Source organism: Pleurodeles waltl, chromosome 3_1 (assembly GCF_031143425.1).
Source record: "Pleurodeles waltl isolate 20211129_DDA chromosome 3_1, aPleWal1.hap1.20221129, whole genome shotgun sequence".
NCBI lineage: Eukaryota > Metazoa > Chordata > Amphibia > Caudata > Salamandridae > Pleurodeles > Pleurodeles waltl.
The window spans coordinates 1794921904-1794940123 of record NC_090440.1 but is presented as its reverse complement, the minus strand read 5'-3'; positions in this window follow the sequence as shown (position 1 = coordinate 1794940123).

The following is an 18220-nucleotide window of genomic DNA, read 5'->3' as shown; positions in this document are numbered from 1 at the left end:
GCCTTGATCCATCCATCCCTCCTTCCATCCATCCATTACTTCATCCATTCATCCATTAAACAAACGTGCACAGCCATGCTACAGCATTTGGTTTCTTTAGGAGTATAATAATTCAATTTCCTCCTAGACACACTGGCTGCGGTACACTGCAGACACATCAGCAGCATAAATATTGTGTTAATGATTATTCCATTTCCCCTGGATGACCCTGCTGCCATAGGTTTTTTAAGAATCATTCCATTTACACACACAACTCTCTTTGACTATCACAGGTCTCCTTTAAAACAGATGGAGATAAAACAAAGAACTATGGGGGTGATTCCGACCCTGGCGGTAAATACCGCCAGGGCCGGGGTCCGCGGGAGCACCGCCAACAGGCTGGTGGTGCTCCTTTGGGCATTCTGACCGCGGCGGTACAGCCGCGGCCAGAAACGGAAAGTCGGCGGTGTACCGCCGACTTTCCGCTGCCCAGGGGAATCCTCCATGGCGGCGCAGCTTGCTGCGCCGCCATGGGGATTCTGACCCCCTACCCGCCATCCTGTTCCTGGCGGTTTCGACCGCCAGGAACAGGATGGCAGTGAGGGGTATCGTGGGGCCCCCGTAAGAGGGCCCCACTTTGAATTTCAGTGTCTGCTAAGCAGACACTAACCAGACACTGAAATTCGCGACAGGTGCTACTGCACCCATCGCACACCTTCCACTCCGCCGGCTCCAGTCGGAGCCGGCTTCCTCGTGGAAGGGTGTTTCCCACTGGGCTGGCGGGCGGCCTTTTGGCGGTCGCTCGCCAGCCCAGTGGGAAACCCAGAATGACCGCCGCGGTCTTTTGACCGCGGTACGGTCTTCTGGCGGTTCCCGCTTGGCAGGCGGCGACCGCCGCCCGCCAAGCTTGGAATGACCCCCTATATCTACATGACATGCTGCCTGATTTGAAATTACATTTTATAGTGTAGGGTTCTGGTTTGACTTTACAATGTTTGATTAAATTGGTATTTATTGCATAAGTAACTAACCACACTAAATTTGCATTTGTCTGCACTATTTCAATCTGCCACAATGCCATGTTTCACTAGTTACATGTTTTTTATTGCTTGGTTGCTTTTAGGTGCACAAGAGAAAAGGTGTCACATCACCCACAGTACTGGCAAAGAAAAGTACAGTTATTTCCGTCATCCAATCTGCTCCCAAGAAAGGGGTCAGTGAGAAGAAGCAGCTTTCAACCAGTGGCTTGCTGACTGCAACATTTTTCAGGACTAGTGTGCCTATCACACCAGCCTGTAGGGAGGGGAAGGATCTGGGAGCAGCACTCCAGCATCAACAGCACCACCCCAACCTAAGCTCAAGACCATGTCTGCCAATGAAGCAGCCATTACAATCATGGCGACAATGATGAGCAGTGACGTTGTATTGGATTAGTCTCTTTCGCAAAGTATTACCCATTTATTTCAGGAAATAGAGTAAAGTGGACATCGGCCACAACCAGCAATAGTAGATCTTCCCAGAGTTGGAGCAGAACAGGAGGTTGAGCGTTCTGCTGAGCAAGAACCTCCTCTTTAAGAATAATTGGCTCTCAGATCTCCATCAAGAAAAGGAAGGGTACTACTCCACCATCTTCTCCAAATACAACTTCTGAAGACAATGATAAGGACAAGGAGCGGGCCCCGTCAGAGTCCAGGAGATCCTCTTGTCCAGGAGATGCCCGAGAGGCAAGGGAAAAGAAAAGTTCCAGAAAGCTGTAGAATCATAAAAGGGGATGATGATGAGGAGGATGAGGACGATGAGCCAATCATTTTGGAAGCGTGCCTAGAGGAGTCTGACATTACTATCCAATGGGCTCTGAGGGATGTCACACAGGTAATATTGGTCAGCTCCCATATTTGGAAGGCCTCAGCTGAGACCTGTACCAACCCCTAGCTTATCCGAACTATGCACTTAGTGAGGCAATCAATACACCCACCTACCTCCATTTCTTCTTCAGGCATTAGCAGTTGCCCAGTAATAAAGAACTTCCCCCAGTTTGGGACTTTTTTACGATTAGCAAACAGGAGGAGAACATTGCAATATTCTCCATTTGCCATGCAGGTGTTCATCGACGTAAGCCTGATTCACATTATGGTACTAGAGACCAGATGACCCATATGAAAAAATATGATGCAATCCTGTGGGAGGAACACCTTAAAAAAATTGCTGCACATGGTTGCAGTGATGAAGGAGAGGAGAGCTGGGAAACATCATCTACAACTGGTCAAATCACAGTGGAAAGTGAGGAAAAAGGAGGTGACATCCTCATGTAAAGCAGCCCTATCCCCAGCAGTGCACCAGAATCACCCACCTAGGTGACCGTGCAATGGAACAGGAAGATTCACAGTGAGATGGAGACAACATGGCATACATACCCAGGGAAAAACTCCCTTCCCACGAGGATGCCGGCTCGAGCAGTGGCACCCGTCGCGTATTTCAGTGTCTGCAAGGCAGACACTGAAATACTTTGCGGGGCCCTCTTACGGGGGCCCCTGCCGTGCCCATGCCATTGGCATGGGCACGGCAGGGGCCCCCAGGGGCCCCGCGACCCCCCCTACCGCCATCCTGTTCATGGCGGCTTTCCCGCCATGAACAGGATGGCGTTAGGGGGGGTCAGAATCCCCTCGGCGGCGCAGCGAGCTGCGCCGCCTTGGAGGATTCTAAGGTCAGTGGAAAACCGGCCGCAGACCGCTGGTTTTCCCGTTCTGACCGCGGCCAAAGCGCCGCGGTCAGAATGACCAAGGGAGCACCGCCGGCCTGTCGGCGGTGCTCCCGCCCCCGTTGGCCCTGGCGGTAGAGAACCGCCAGGGTCAGAATCAGGGCCATAGTCCACAACATACTGAACATCTGCAGATATATCTGCACTCATTTCAGCCAATCTTTTTAAAGACCAGAAGCTGTTGTGGATTATTCAGCATGGTAACAGAGTACCAGTCAAAGCCCTGATATAGGAGGTGCCAACACTTTGGAACTCAACCTATTATTCGTTAAAATGTGTGTTTGAGCAGTATAGAAAGAGAAATGACTATGGGGTCATTACAACATTGGCGGTATAAGGCGCTTACCGCCGTGCAGAAGACCGCCAATACACCACGGCGGCGGCGGTAGACCGCCACAGCTATTATGACACACATCACCGAATCCGACGAAATTCAGACACCCACACAACACCGCTACACCAAAGGTCAGCGATAAACATGCGGAAACAAATCCTCCACCTCCACGCCAACAGAAGCATGCCCATGCTATTATGACCCACGAATCCACGCGGCGGTCTTTCAACCACGGTATTCCATTGGCGGTACACACCGCCGCGCTCAAAATACACACACATCTCCAAAACACCTCCACATTGGACAATTCCAAATACACACACCTGATACACATACAAACAACACTCCAACACACCCAACACAATATAAAACACACACCCACATCACCCACAAACCCCTACAACCAGAAATTCTGAGAGAAGGCCAGAGAGAGAGCACAGCTATTGACAACCCCATCACACAGAGGCACACAACACCATTACCCACACAACATCCATGCACAAAACACCACATACCACTACACTCACCACACTCATCACCACATACACCACCCCACACCACACACACACCACCCCATGCCACACCAAAGACACCCCCGCTTCTCTGAGGAGAGCTCAGGGTCATGGTGGAGGAAATCGTATGGGTAGAGCCACAGCTATTTGCCTCACAGGCACAGCACACATCAATAGCCAGGAAGATGGAGTTATGGCACGGAATAGTGGACAGGGTGAACGCCGTGGGACAGCACCCAAGAAATAGGGAGGACATCAGGAAGAGGTGGAACGACCTACGGGGGAAGGTGCGTTCCACGTTATCCAGGCACAACATCGCGGTGCAGTGGACTGGCGGCGGACCCCCACCTCCTGCCCCACAACTAACAACATGGGAGGAGCAAGTCTTGACCATCTTGCATCCTGAGGGCCTCGGAGGAGTCGGTGGAGGATGGGACACTGGTAAGTCAAATCTTAACTATCACATCCCCCACCCTACCTGCATGCTATCACACACCCCCACCCTCACACCCTCCCCTATCACCCCAAATCCTCACTAATGTACCCATAACACAAACCACCCATCCCGACACCAAGCCCTGCATGACACAACTAAGCATGGGCACCCCTCACTAAAGCATGCTCACTGCACATACCCAGAACACCCCCCCAACCATCATCACACAAACCCCCACACAGGAATGCTTGCACTGGGGTACACAAACACCCACCCTTTGCACACCATGAAACACACACATGCAATAATCATGTTCTCATACCCCCACAGGAATCCGAAGGACCGTCACCACACCAGAGGATCCAGACAACACCACTCCACCCCTAGAAGAGGCCCACAGTGACGACAGCGGCTCTGCCCCACTGGATCTTGATGACCAGCCAGGACCATCGTGGGCCTCCGGACAGTCGGTTCCCCTTGCCCAGCCACAGCCCAACACCGAGCTGCCACCCTCTAGTAACACCAGCACAGCACCCACCCAGCGGGCCCAAACCTCCCTACCCAGGACAGGTCAATCAGCGGTGTGTCCACCACTACAGGGCACACAGGCTAACCCACCACCCAAACAACAACAGGGACCTGGGGGCAGTGGTAGTGGGCACACGGTTCAGGGGACGGAGGCACAGGAACACCGGGGAACTGGGAGGGCTGCTGTGCAACAGAAGGAGGACAGGCCAAGGGAACTAACTCTCCACTGCAGGAGGAGCAGTATTTGTGGATCAGGGAGGAGGTCAGGACCATCGGCTCCGCCCTGGGCACCATCGTAGGGGTGCTGACGGACATTCAAAAGACCTTGAGGAACACCGTGGCACTCCAAGGGGCCCCTGACACTAGCCACGACGATGAACTGCCCACCACCTCCGCCGGCGCTAGTGGACAGGACGCCCGCCACAGGACCACCACACCAGCACCCCACCCCCTGCAGACGGGCAACCACCACGCAAGCGGTCCCTGAGATCCAGGAACAGGACAGAGCAAGATGGCAAGACCCCCGCCAGGAAATAAGACCACCCTGATTGTCCTCCCACTGTCCCACTTTGTTACCCTGTCCATATTCGAACTGCCCCAGCTCCACTTCCTATGCCCAGATGGGCAGTGCACCTGTGAGACTAATAGACTGGACTCTGCCATGGACATTCCTCCACCATCACCCATCACCATTTTACAACCCCCATTCATTTTTTGAGCACTTAAATAAACACCCTTGAAACACCAAAAAATCTGTAGTCAGTCTATGATTTTGTACTTTGTATTATCAATCACAGTGTCATAATGGGTTACCCATTGTAAGGCTAACATACCTATGTCACACATCACAAGCCCTTGAAGGATGCAAGCAGTTGACACGTAGGTTACCACACTTGTGAAACTGAAATGGAAGGGTACAACTCAATTAACAAATAGTGAGTGAAATGTAGGTACAGGATAGAGGTAGACGTGTGAAAGTTAATGTAATGTTAAACCAGAAAATGTTCTCACCTGTGTGTCACTGGAAATATTGCTGTATGACTGAATCCCTGTTGTCGTTTTCTTCTTCCTCAGCTTCATCCTCATCACTGTCCACAGGCTCCACAGCTGCTACAACACCGTCATCTGGATCATCCTCCTGCAGAAAAGGCACCTGGCGTCGCAATGGCAAATTATGGAGCATGGTGCAGGCGACGATGATGTTGCACACCTTCTTCGGTGAGTAGAATAGGGATCCACCTGTCATATGGAGGCACCTGAACCTGGCCTTAAGGATGCCGAAGGTGCGTTCAATAACCCTCCTAGTCTGCCCATGGGCATCATTGTACCGTTCCTATGCCCTGGTCCTGGGATTCCTCACTGTGGTCAATAGCCAGGAAAGGTTGGGGTAACCGGAGTCCCCCAATAGCCATACACAGTGCCTCTGGAGTTGACCCATCATATCAGGGATGCTGCTATTGCGCAGGATGTAGGCATCATGCACTGAGCCAGGGAACATAGCATTTACCTGCGAGATGTACTGGTCTGCCAAACAGACCATCTGGACATTCATAGTGTAGAATGATAACTCTTCCTGTTCCTGTACACCTGTTCACGCCTGCGGTGGGACCAGAGCTACATGGGTCCCATCAATGGCACCTATGACGTTGGGGATATGTCCAAGGGCATAGAAGTCACCTTTCACTGTAGGTAAATCCTCCACCTGAAGGAATATGATGTATCTCCTTATGTGTTTCAGCAGGGCAGACAACACTCTGGACAAGACGTTGGAAAACATAGGCTGGGACATCCCTGATGCCATGGCCACTGTTGTCTGAAATGACCCACTTGCAAGGAAATGGAGCACTGACAGCACCTGCACGTCAGTGGGGATTCCAGTCGGATGGCGGATCAGTGACATCAGGTCTGGCTCCAACTGGGTATATAGTTCCTGGATAGTGGCACAGTCAAACCTGTAGGTGACGATGACATGTCTTTCTTCCATTGTCAACAGGTCCACCAGCGGTCGGTACGCCGGAGGATTCCGCCATCTTCTCATATGTCCCAGCTGACGGTGCCTACGAAAGGCAACAGCGAAGAACCAGTCATTAATCCTCAAGGTATGTACCCAATGTTACACACAAGACTACACCAGACACAAAACCATTCCTGTATGTGTTGAGTGTAGGCCTAGCTATGTGTGACGCAGTAGTAAATGAAGCCATGTGGGCCCCTGAAATGGCGGCTGCCTGACCTCTAAACTGGGACAATGGGATTGTGGGGTAACTGCGCTGGCGTTGCACACCGTTGCGGTAGGCGATCGTACACCGCAGCGCAAAGCAGCATTGGTTAACATTAGACCCTATGGGTCCCAGGAGCCAATGAACAGGTGCGCTGGCGGTGATGATGCGCACCGCCGCGGACGTCACCGCCATTTTCTATCTGTTCTATCACTAGATACCTGACCTTCGACAGGAGAGGACCTACGCTGCTAGTGCTGCTGTGACCTCGGTCTGGAAGCGACGATGGCTGCTGCGTCTGGGGAAAGGGCCCCTACCTTCACTGCACAGGAGTTGGAGAAACTTGTGGATGGGGTCCTCCCCCAGTACACGCTACTCTACGGTCCACCAGACCAACAGGTTAGTACAGAGGGAGCACGTTGTATGGGCTAGGCCTGGGTGGAGAGGGCTGGGTGGAAGAGGGAAGGGGGCAGAGTACATAGAACAGTTATGCATGGGAATGAATGGGCCACATGGCCAGAGTAGGGAGGGGGCCACTCACATTGACGGTGCAGTTGGTAATGACTGTACCTCTTCCCTTGTGCATGTCATGTAGGTCAGCGCCCACCAGAACAGGGACATTTGGCGTGCCATCGCCAAGGAGGTCCGGACACTGGGGGCCCACCAGAGACGGGGCACCCACTGCCGGAAGAGATGGGAGGACATTCGCCGCTGCAGCAAGAAGACGGCGGAGGCTCAGCTGGGGATGGCCTACCAACGTGGGAGGGGTTCCCCTCGCACCATGACCCCCCTGATGTTCCGGATCCTGGTGATGGCCTACCTGGAGTTGGATGGGCGCTTGAGGACATCACAGCAGACACAAGGGGGTAAGTACAACCTCATTCTGCTGACTTTGCGTGCAGTGGAGGGGTCTGGGTGGGGGAGGTAGGCTGTGGGTGTCCCTATGCCATGGTGAATTCGGTAGGCAAGGCCCCTCCGTAATGTAGGCCATGTGGCACTCTACCCCACCTCACCAAAGTGCCAAGTTGAGGTATAGCTGCCCCTGTGGCATCCATGTGCGCAGATGTCCACCATTGCCATGTGGGCCATATCCCAGAAATTGCATGTGCAGAGGGCAGGAGCACGGCGTAATACAGGGGGCTGCTGTGTCTGTCTTGTCCACCAACGGTAGCGGAATGCCATGCACTAAAACTCTCTTTCTTCTGTCTCCCCCCCTTTTCCTGCTCTCCCTGTCCTTTTGTACATCAGCATCATCAGGCGGAGGTACAGTGGCACCGGAGCACGAGGGAGCTGCATCCCACATGGCCATGGAGGGCCACACCACAGACTCTGAATGCACCAGTGGGACGGAGGGAGAGGTGAGCTTCACGTCGGCCACCGGATCACCAACCAGCGACACGGACTAGTTCGCCGATGGAAGCTCCCCTGTGGTGGCGGCATCATCTGTGCGCCCCACTTCTACAGGTACAGCCGCCACCTCCCCTACCAGCACCGCCCTCCCAGCAGCCCTTCAGTGTTCGCCCCGTGCCCGCTCACCCAGGAGGGTGGGCATCACCTTCGCCCCAGGCACCTCAGGCCCTGCCCCAGTCACCCCTGCTGCCCTAAGTGAGGAGGCCATTGACCTCCTCAGGTCACTCACTGTTGGGCAGTCTACCATTGTGAATGCCATCCAGGGTGTAGAACGAGAGTTGCAACACGGTAATGCATTCCTGGAGGGCATTCATTCTTGTCAGGCTGTCCTTTAGCGAACCCTGCAATCTCTGGCCTCAGCACTGATGGCAGCCATTGTCCCTGTGTCCAGCCTCCCCCTCCAACTTCCTCCACCCAGACCCAATCCCCTGTACCCCTGCCCATCCCAAGCCCACCTACAGACCAGCATGCACACAAGTCAACACACACAAGTAGCTCAAGCAAACATAGGCACCACACACACCACAGGCACTCACGCAAGCCTCACCCACATACAGACACAGCAACATCCACTGTCTCCACTGTGTCCCCCTCCTCCTCTTCTCCCTCCTCCCTCCCAGTCTCGTCTACACACACACCTGCATGCACCACATCTACAGGCACTAGGACTCGCACCAGGACACCCAGCACCACAAGCCGCTCACCTGCACTCACCACCTCCACTCCCATTTACATGTCCCCTGTGTCCTCTCCCAGTGTGTCTGTGATGCCCCCTCCCAATGTACACAAACGCCGGGAATCACTCACCCAACATCCATCCACCTCACGACAGCCTCCAGTACCTGCACCTGCACCCAAAACACCTAAAGTGACACCTCCTACAACCTCTTCCTCCACTTCCAGACCCCCTCCTGCTACCCATCCCAGTGTCCGTCAGAAACTGTCCCTATGTCAAATTGACCTTTTTGCCCCCACCCCCTCCTCCAATTCATCAGTCCCGTCATAGCGCCTCAGCCAAAATGCCTCCAATACCAGTGGTGCCTGTTCAAGGTTTGTGCAGTGCACCAGCCACCAGGGCAGGCAGTAGGACCCGGAGCCAAGGCACTGGCAGCCCACCCCCTGTAAGGGCTCTAAAATTGGAGAGTGGACGACGGGACTGTGTTAAGACTCCTGGTGGGACAACAAGTGACATGGGTTCGAAGGGGATTGGTGAGTCACTGTAACTCCAACAAAGGTGGGGAAGGTCTAGAGGAAGTCTGCCCAGCCTGTTGTGAGTGTCACGGCGGAGAAGTGCGCCATCATTTCCGGCGGTCCAGACACAACCGCCAGCACCGTCGTCACTGGCTCAGAGACCACCGCCACCGCCGGAGTCACAGCCCAGGAGGGCCTAAGTATCGTCACTGGTCAGGAGACCACCGCCGGATTCACAGCCCAGGAGGGCCCAAGTATCGTCACTGGTCCAGAGACCACCGCCAGAGTCACAGCCCAGGAGGGCCCAAGTATCGTCACTGGTCCAGAGACCACCGCCGGAGTCACAGCCCAGGAGGGCCCAAGTATCGTCACTGGTCCAGAGACCACCGCCAGAGTCACAGCCCAGGAGGGCACAAGTATCGTCACTGGTCAGGAGACCACCGCCACCGCCGGAGTCACAGCCCAGGAGGGCCCAAGTATCGTCACTGGTCCAGAGACCACCGCCAGAGTCACAGCCCAGGAGGGCCCAAGTATCGCGCCTGGTCCAGAGACCACCGCCAGAGTCACAGCCCAGGAGGGCACAAGTATCGTCACTGGTCAGGAGACCACCGCCACCGCCGGAGTCACAGCCCAGGAGGGCCCAAGTATCGTCACTGGTCCAGAGACCACCGCCGGAGTCACAGCCCAGGAGGGCCCAAGTATCGTCACTGGTCCAGAGACCACCGCCAGAGTCACAGCCCAGGACGGCCCAAGTATCGTCACTGGTCAGGAGACCACCGCCGGAGTCACAGCACAGGAGGGCCCAAGTATCGTCACTGATCAGGAGACCACCGCTACGCCGGAGTCGCAGCCCAGGAGGGCCCAAATATTGTCACTGGTCAGGAGACCACCGCCGGAGTCACAGCCCAGGAGGGCCCAAGTATCGTCACTGGTCAGGAGACCACCGCCGGAGTCACAGCCCAGGAGGGCCCAAGTATCATCACTGGTCCAGAAACCACCGCCGGAGTCACAGCCCAGGAGGGGCCCGGATGCCACAGCCCTGCTGGGCAATGATGGAACGTCATGCCACCCACCAATGCTCACTGTAGAGAACGTCATGCCACCCACCAATGCCCATTGGAGAGAACGTCATGCCACACACCAATGTCCAGTGTAGAGATCGTCATGCCACACACCAATGTCCGCATCAGAACCGCCATGGCAAAGCACCGCTGAACAGTCCATAGACCGCCATGGCAAAGCACCGCTGAACAGTCCAGAACCGCCATGGCAAAGCACCGCTGAACAGTCCAGAACCGCCATGGCAAAGCACAGCTGAACAGTCCAGAACCGCCATGGCAAAGCACCGCTGAACAGGGCAAAGACAGCCATAGCAAAGCACCGCTGAACAGGGCATGCACCGTGTAGGAATGAAAAGGCCGCCACATCAGGCATCCTTTTCCCATGTGCAGCTGGGACAGTGACAGGACATGAACTTTCACGGGGAGACTCATCCAGTCTGGGCACCAGTCCCTCCCAGTACCAGTAGAGAACTGCATCTACTTGAGAGACTGTGGCTTTGCACTCCCCAGGATGGCACAGTGGGCAACCCACCCACTGTAGAGACTTGAGAGACTGTGGCTTTGCACTCCCCAGGATGGCACAGTGGGCAACCCACCCACTGTAGAGACTTGAGAGACTGTGGCTTTGCACTCCTCAGGATGGCACAGTGGGCAACCTACCCACTGTAGAGACTTGAGAGACTGTGGCTTTGCACTCCCCAGGATGGCACAGTGGGCAACCCACCCACTGTAGAGGCTTGAGAGACTGTGGCTTTGCACTCCCCAGGATACATCAATGGGCATGGAGCCCGTCGTGGATCTGGCTTCGCATTCATCTGGCTGAGGTGCCCCCCCCTTCCGTTCCCCCTGAGGTGCCTGTAGTATTTCTATCTGATGCCCCGGCAGTGTTCTCTCCGATTTTGGTCAGGTATAGTTTGTGGGCCTCGCCCATGCATTTTTGGACTGTTGGTGCACGGACATTGTTGTGTACATATCTGCACTACTTCTCGGATTGTATGTGTAAATAAGAGTGATTTTGAGATATATATATATGTATATTTTTGTATGACATGTATATTGGCACATTACAATGTTTGACCGAATTTCACATTGTCTTTTTATTCTTCCGGGGGGATTGTGGGTTGTTACTGTGATTTTTGTGAATGCATTGGTGTGTATGTTGTAATACGCGAGGGTGGGGGTGGGGGTGTTTGGTGGGTGTCCCCCTAACTTTTGCCTCCCCCTCCCCCGTGTCGTAGATGCAGTACTCACCGGTGTCTTCGGCGCCTACGTAGCTGTTGGTCGCAGAGGAGCAGAAAGACAAGGGCAGGTAGGATTTGTAATTTGGCCTCCATGGTGTCCTCCTTCCTCATGGAGGTGAGCGTTTTCCCATAGCAAAAGCTGTTTCCGCCGTGTTTTTATCCACAGTGAATCCGCCCCGGAAAAGGTGGCGGATTGGCGGGTTGTAATAGTGTGGGCGGTACATTGTCTCCCGCCTGTCTGTTGGCGGTGACCGCCGCGCTACTTGTCTGTACCGCCGTGGCGGGCGGTGTGTCAAAGTGGCTGTCTTTGTTGGCGGTTACCGCCAGGGTCATAATTCCCTTTTTTTGTCCGCCGCCCTGTTTGCGGTATTTCCGCAGCTTTAAAACCGTCCGCCAGGGTTGTAATGAACACCTATGTCATTCTAAGAGGAGGGGATGCAGTTCAGAAAGCTATGACCATTGATGCGGACTAATGGGGCCTAGTCAAATGACTGACACAGATGCTGCTCCCTTTTGAGGTTTTCACGTGGGAAGTTAGCAAGGAGACCAGTACAATAGGCCAAGCTATCCCATACTCAGAAGCGCTTACCTTGGTTGAGAGCATAAGCTATTGCTTGACGTGTGATGAAAGGCTGCAAAATGACATTATCTCATCCAAAGAGTACATCTGCACCACCCTACTTGATCGACTCTACAAAAAAATCCTTCCCACTTACATTCCTTTTTCTGAAGTGGAAGTTTCAAAATACACGAGTTGTTAAGCAATCCGAAGAACTGAAAGAAGAATGGCTGGAACTTAGAGTCCCTCTCTGCAGTTCTGGGGTACCACCTTCAACTTCCAGAGAGGGCTGTCTTGTCTCACAGCAGCCTACACCAGTGTAGGAAAGTACCATCTTGCCTGGCTTGTTACCCCCATATTTCACTGTATATATGTTGTTTTAGTCTATGTGTCACTGGGACCCTGCCAGGCAGGGCCCCTGTGCTCATAAGTATGTGCCCTGTAGGTGTTCCCTGTGTGATGCCTAACTGTCTCACTGAGGCTCTGCTAACCAGAACCTCAGTGGTTATGCTCTCTCTGCTTTCCAAATTTGTCACTAATAGGCTAGTGACTAAATTTACCAATTCACATTGGCATACTGGTACACCCATATAATACCCAGGGTATTGGGGTTCCAGGAGATCCCTATGGGCTGCAGCATTTCTTTTGCCACCCATAGGGAGCTCTGACAATTCTTACACAGGTCTGCCAGTGCAGCCTGAGTGAAATAACGTCCATGTTATTTCACAGCCATTTACCACTGCACTTAAGTAACTTATAAGTCACCTATATGTCTAACCTTCACCTAGTGAAGGTTGGGTGCAAAGTTACTTAGTGTGTGGACACCCTGACACTAGCCAAGGTGCCCCCACATTGTTCAGGGCAAATTCCCCGGACTTTGTGAGTGTGGGGACACCATTACATGTGTGCACTGTACATAGGTCACTACCTATGTACAGCGTCACAATGGTAACTCCGAACATGGCCATGTAACATGTCTAAGATCATGGAATTGTCACCCCAATGCCATTCTGGCATTGGGGGGACAATTCCATGATCCTCCGAGTCTCTAGCACAGAACCTGGGTACTGCCAAACTGCCTTTCTGGGGTCTCTACTGCAGCTGCTGCCAACCCCTCAGACAGGTTTCGGCCCTCCTGGGGTCCAGGCATCCCTGGCCCATGAAGGCAGAACAAAGGACTTTCTCTGAGAGAGGGTGTAACACCCTCTCCCTTTGGAAATAGGTGTGAGGGCTGGGGAGGAGTAGCCTCCCCCAGCCTCTGGAAATGTTTTGATGGGCACAGATGGTGCCCATCTCTGCCTAAGCCAGTCTACACCGGTTCAGGGATCCCCCAGCCCGGCTCTGGCATGAAACTGGACAAAGGAAAGGGGAGTGACCAATCCCCTGACCTGCACCTCAAAGGGGAGGTGCCCAGAGCTCCTCCAGTGTGTCCCAGACCTCTGCCATCTTGGAAACAGAGGTGTCTGTGGCACACTGGACTGCTCTGAGTGGCCAGGGCCAGCAGGTGACGTCAGAGGCTCCTTCTGATAGGCTCTTACCTCTCTTGGTAGCCAATCCTCCTTCCTAGGTAGCCAAGCCTCCTTTTCTGGCTATTTAGGGTCTCTGCTTTGGGGGCCTTGTACAACCACTACTGACTCTGAGCCTACTTCTCCTGACTCAAAGATGTCATTTCAAGTCTTTAAATACTAGCACTCCATTGCTCAGAAGTATTTAGGCCCTCATTCCGACCCTGGCGGTTTGAAACCGCCAGGGTGGAGGGCAACGGAAGCACCGCCAACAGGCTGGCGGTGCTTCCAGGGCTATTCTGACCGCTGCAGTAAAGCCGCGGTCAGAAACGGGGAACCAGCGGTTTCCCGCCGGTTTTCCCCTGGCCCAGGGAATCCTCCATGGCGGCGCTGCTTGCAGCGCCGCCATGGGGATTCCGACCCCCTGCCCGCCAGCCTGTTCCTGGCGGTAAAACCCGCCAGGAACAGGATGGCGGGAACGGGTGTCGTGGGGCCCCTGGGGGCCCCACCATGATTTTCACTGTCTGCTATGCAAACAGTGAAAATCGCGACGGGTGCGCACCCCTGCAACTCCGCCGGCTCCATTCGGAGCCGGCTTCCTCGTTGCAGGGGCTTTCCCGCTGGGCCGGCGGGCGATCTTCTGGAGATCGCCCACCGGCCCAGCGGGAAAGTCAAAATGACCCCCGCGGTCATTTGACCGCGGTGCGGTCTTTGGGCGGTGCCCGCCGCCCGCCGGACTCGGAATGAGCCCCTTAATATTGAACATTCTTACTGTCATGTTAGGTCTTCTTTGTTGTGTGTCAAACACTATCATTATGGTAGTCAGTCTCAGTCTTCCTAAAGTTGTATATATATAATATAATATAATATAACATAATATAATATAATATAATATAATATAATATAATATAATATAATATAATATAATATAATATAATATAATATAATATAATATAATATAATATATATTAACTCTCTGTTTTCTTTCAATATAGTTGACAGTGATGGATAACCCTTTGATTAAGCCTGCATTTAGAGTTTGCATAGTAGGGAATGGTGTGTTGTTTCTTTCCTGTTAGCGCACGGGAACACCCTGCAGCAAGAAGAACGAGGTGTCAGCCCTCGCTTCATCTATTCAGGTAAGATAAGAACTATGAATTGAAGTGAAATTGTTACGTTAGGTAATTAACTTCTACTGAAGAAGATGTTGTTTGTGTGTATTTAGGTTTTTGTAGGTAAAATAGGCAATGCAATCATCCCCTAGTGGTCAGTATAGTTACAGAGGGCAGTTGAGCAAGGGTAGAAGGAAATGGCATAGGGCCTCATTATGATCTTGGCAGCATTGCTGCAAAGACCGCCAATATGATGGAGGTGAGGCAGTCACAAGTAGGTTGTTACATTTAGGACCTAGTTTCCATAGAAAACATTTTTGACTTGCCTATATCTTTGGCATCGTTTGACAAATCTTCACAAAATTATCCAAAAGAAGTGTCAAGTTGGGTCGTGGTGTGCATGGAAAGTTTTGGAATGATCCATCACATGGGGGCAAGAGAAACGTAGACCAAAACGTGTTTCCCTTGTTAATTCCAATGGACTCTTTAGACAAGCCTGTAGCCTGAACCACAGAACAGAATCACATCAAATTTGGCAAAAAGGTAGCATTTGGGCCGTAGATCACCATCTTGTTTATTTGGTGTAAATCCATTCATTAGTTGTTGGGATATTAAAGGGAAAAAAATTATATATCTAGGGCTGTGAATCCAAGGAGATCTCCTACTGAGATCTGATTGGCTCCCAACATTTCAAATGAGAAGGGTTGGTAGCCATTTTAGGACTTGGCTTCCACTGAGTCCCAAACCAAAGGAAAAAAAGAAGAAAAAAGGGGCGTTTATTCTAACCCCATAGCTTTGGTCCTGGGGTCTCCCAGGGACCCCACAGCAAGACTTAAATGCATTTTTAAAAAAACAAATCACAAAGAAAAATCTGCGGCTTGAATTATCCTTGATTTAAAACTAAAACACTGTCTCCTGTGTTTGTAAATGCTTTTGCCCCTGGGTAGGTCAGGTCCAGGGATCATTGTGGGGTAAAAATAGGAGGACTGTGTAGGGCTCCCCTCCTTGGGCTTTCAGAGGGCCCAGGGACCACCACCTCCCTGAGGCTATGTTTAATAAATATGCAGGGGGATCCCACCTCCCTCGGGATAGTTGAAAAATTAAGTAATGGGGGGTTATGCAGACCCCCCTCCCCTTGGAGCACCACCTCCCCTGAGCTATTTTACAAAATATATGAGGAGCCCACCACCTCCCCGGGGCAACAGAATATAAAATCACTAGGCAGTGGGGTCTGTGGACAAACCCCATGCCCTGGGTACCACCACCTCCCCAGGGCAACATATGAAAATAAATAATAGTGGGGTCTTGCAATGCCCCCATGCCCTGGGGACTGCCACCTCCATGGGGCTACAAATACATTTAAGAAGGGGGTCCACTGTGGACCCCCAGCCCCGGGACAGACCACCTCCTTGGGATAAAATTGAAAACATGGAGTGGGGCCATGGGGACGTCCACCCCACAGGGCAAGCTCCTGCTACCTCCCAAGATGCCCACCTTCAGGAGGTAGCTGTTTGCTTTTGTATGGGAGGAACTGTGACAGCTCTTATCATGCAAATGCAAACAGTATGCTTTCACCAAGTGTGAGCTTTAAAAATGCTCCTGCTTTCTCTTTCCTTGCCCTCAGACATATATATATATATATATATATACACGTCTATTCAATTAAACACCTAAAGGTTACAGGGATGTTATAGTAATGCTCATTTTAAGTGTACAAAATCATGGAAATGCACCAGTTATAGTTATAGTTACCTCAAGTAACTGTACCTCATGCCCTAAGGTAACTATAACTCACTCCCTCGCCATGCACTGCTAATTACACCACAAATGACTGCACTCATGACATCTTTGATAACATCATTGATAATATCAATGTAATATTTGAAGTAAAATTGTTGATGAAAAAAATGCGCATGGCAGGGGTGCCCACTGTTTTTTTCAATGAATTTCAATGGTTTTTTGAAGTATAGTAATTTAAATTATTATACGGTAATCCAACCACCATCCTGGGACCAACCCCCTATAAGCACCCAACCGTGCACATCCTTCACCCATGGGCAGGGGAGGTTGCCCACAAAACCTGGGTTGCAACCAGACCCTGCGGCCAACACCCCCTAGCCACTCAAACACACGCTGTGCACAGCACTTTCGCCGTGTGAGGCGGGAGTTAGCCTCAGCGTCACTGGGAGTGAGAATAGGTGTGAGAGGGTTATCGGGGTGATGATGGCTGCCAGATTGCCTGACTGGGTGTGAGAGTGCATACAACAGTATTTTAGTGGGTGTGTCAGTGTGAGCATGGGTCTGTGAGTGGGTGCCTAAGGGTGTCGGTGGGTCTGTGAGTGTGTAAGTAGGAGAAATTGATTGAAGGAGAGAAAGAGAGAAAGAAAGTGAGAGGGAAAATGATAGAGCTTTTTAAGATTTAATATCTCATAAAGTTAGAATAAGATATTTGTGTTCATTTTAAAATAATAAAAGTATTTATCATTTAAATAAAATCATTAAAAAAAGAAAAGCCCTTTATGGGCTATCTGGGGCCACAAGGGAGCCCTCAAGGGTCCCCCCGGGTTCCCTATTTATTTATTTATGTATTTTGTTTTAGTAAAATATTTTTTTTTTTACAAATGCCCTTTATGGGCTACCTGACACTTCAGGGGAAGGCTTAAAGCTTCTCTTGCAGTGCCATTGCTTCACCAAGCACGGAGCTGCTTTGACAACAGCTCCGTGCTTGCTGAAGCATTTCATCTCATCACAGTTATGAAACTTTTGATTTTGACAGCGGGAACTGCTTTACAGGTCCCACTGTCAAAATCCAAAGTGTTTGTTTATGGCTTGGCTTTACTGTAGAGCTGCACCCAAGCCACAGCAAACAGCTGTGTCCCATGGGTGGGCATCCCAGGGCCATTGGAGGCTCCAACACAGGGACCCCTCTGGTATACCCATTAAACAGTAAAGGCAGGTAGGGCTCGTAGCAACCCAGTAGTAAGAGCTGCTTCCTCCCAAAATCATGGACTGGGGTTAATATTTCCCATGATACCACTGGGCCCTACATCCAGAAACTGGAGTTTGCAGTTCACCCCATTTGCCCATATTGTAACACTGGTTAAAAAGCAACATAAACCATACCACTGTAAATATACATAAATGTCGGTGCTTCAAACACAATCCAGCCTGAGTGGGCTAGGGCAATGGTATTCACAAGTCAATGGCTCCCATTATATTCAAAATTTCATCCACACTCTATGCAAGATATATAAGATATGTAAATAGTACTTATCCAGTAGCGCCCAACTTGCAGACCAAGTGTGCTCTATCATATGTGTATAAAACAGATAAAATAACAGATCAAAAATATGTTTATATATATATACAGTTTTC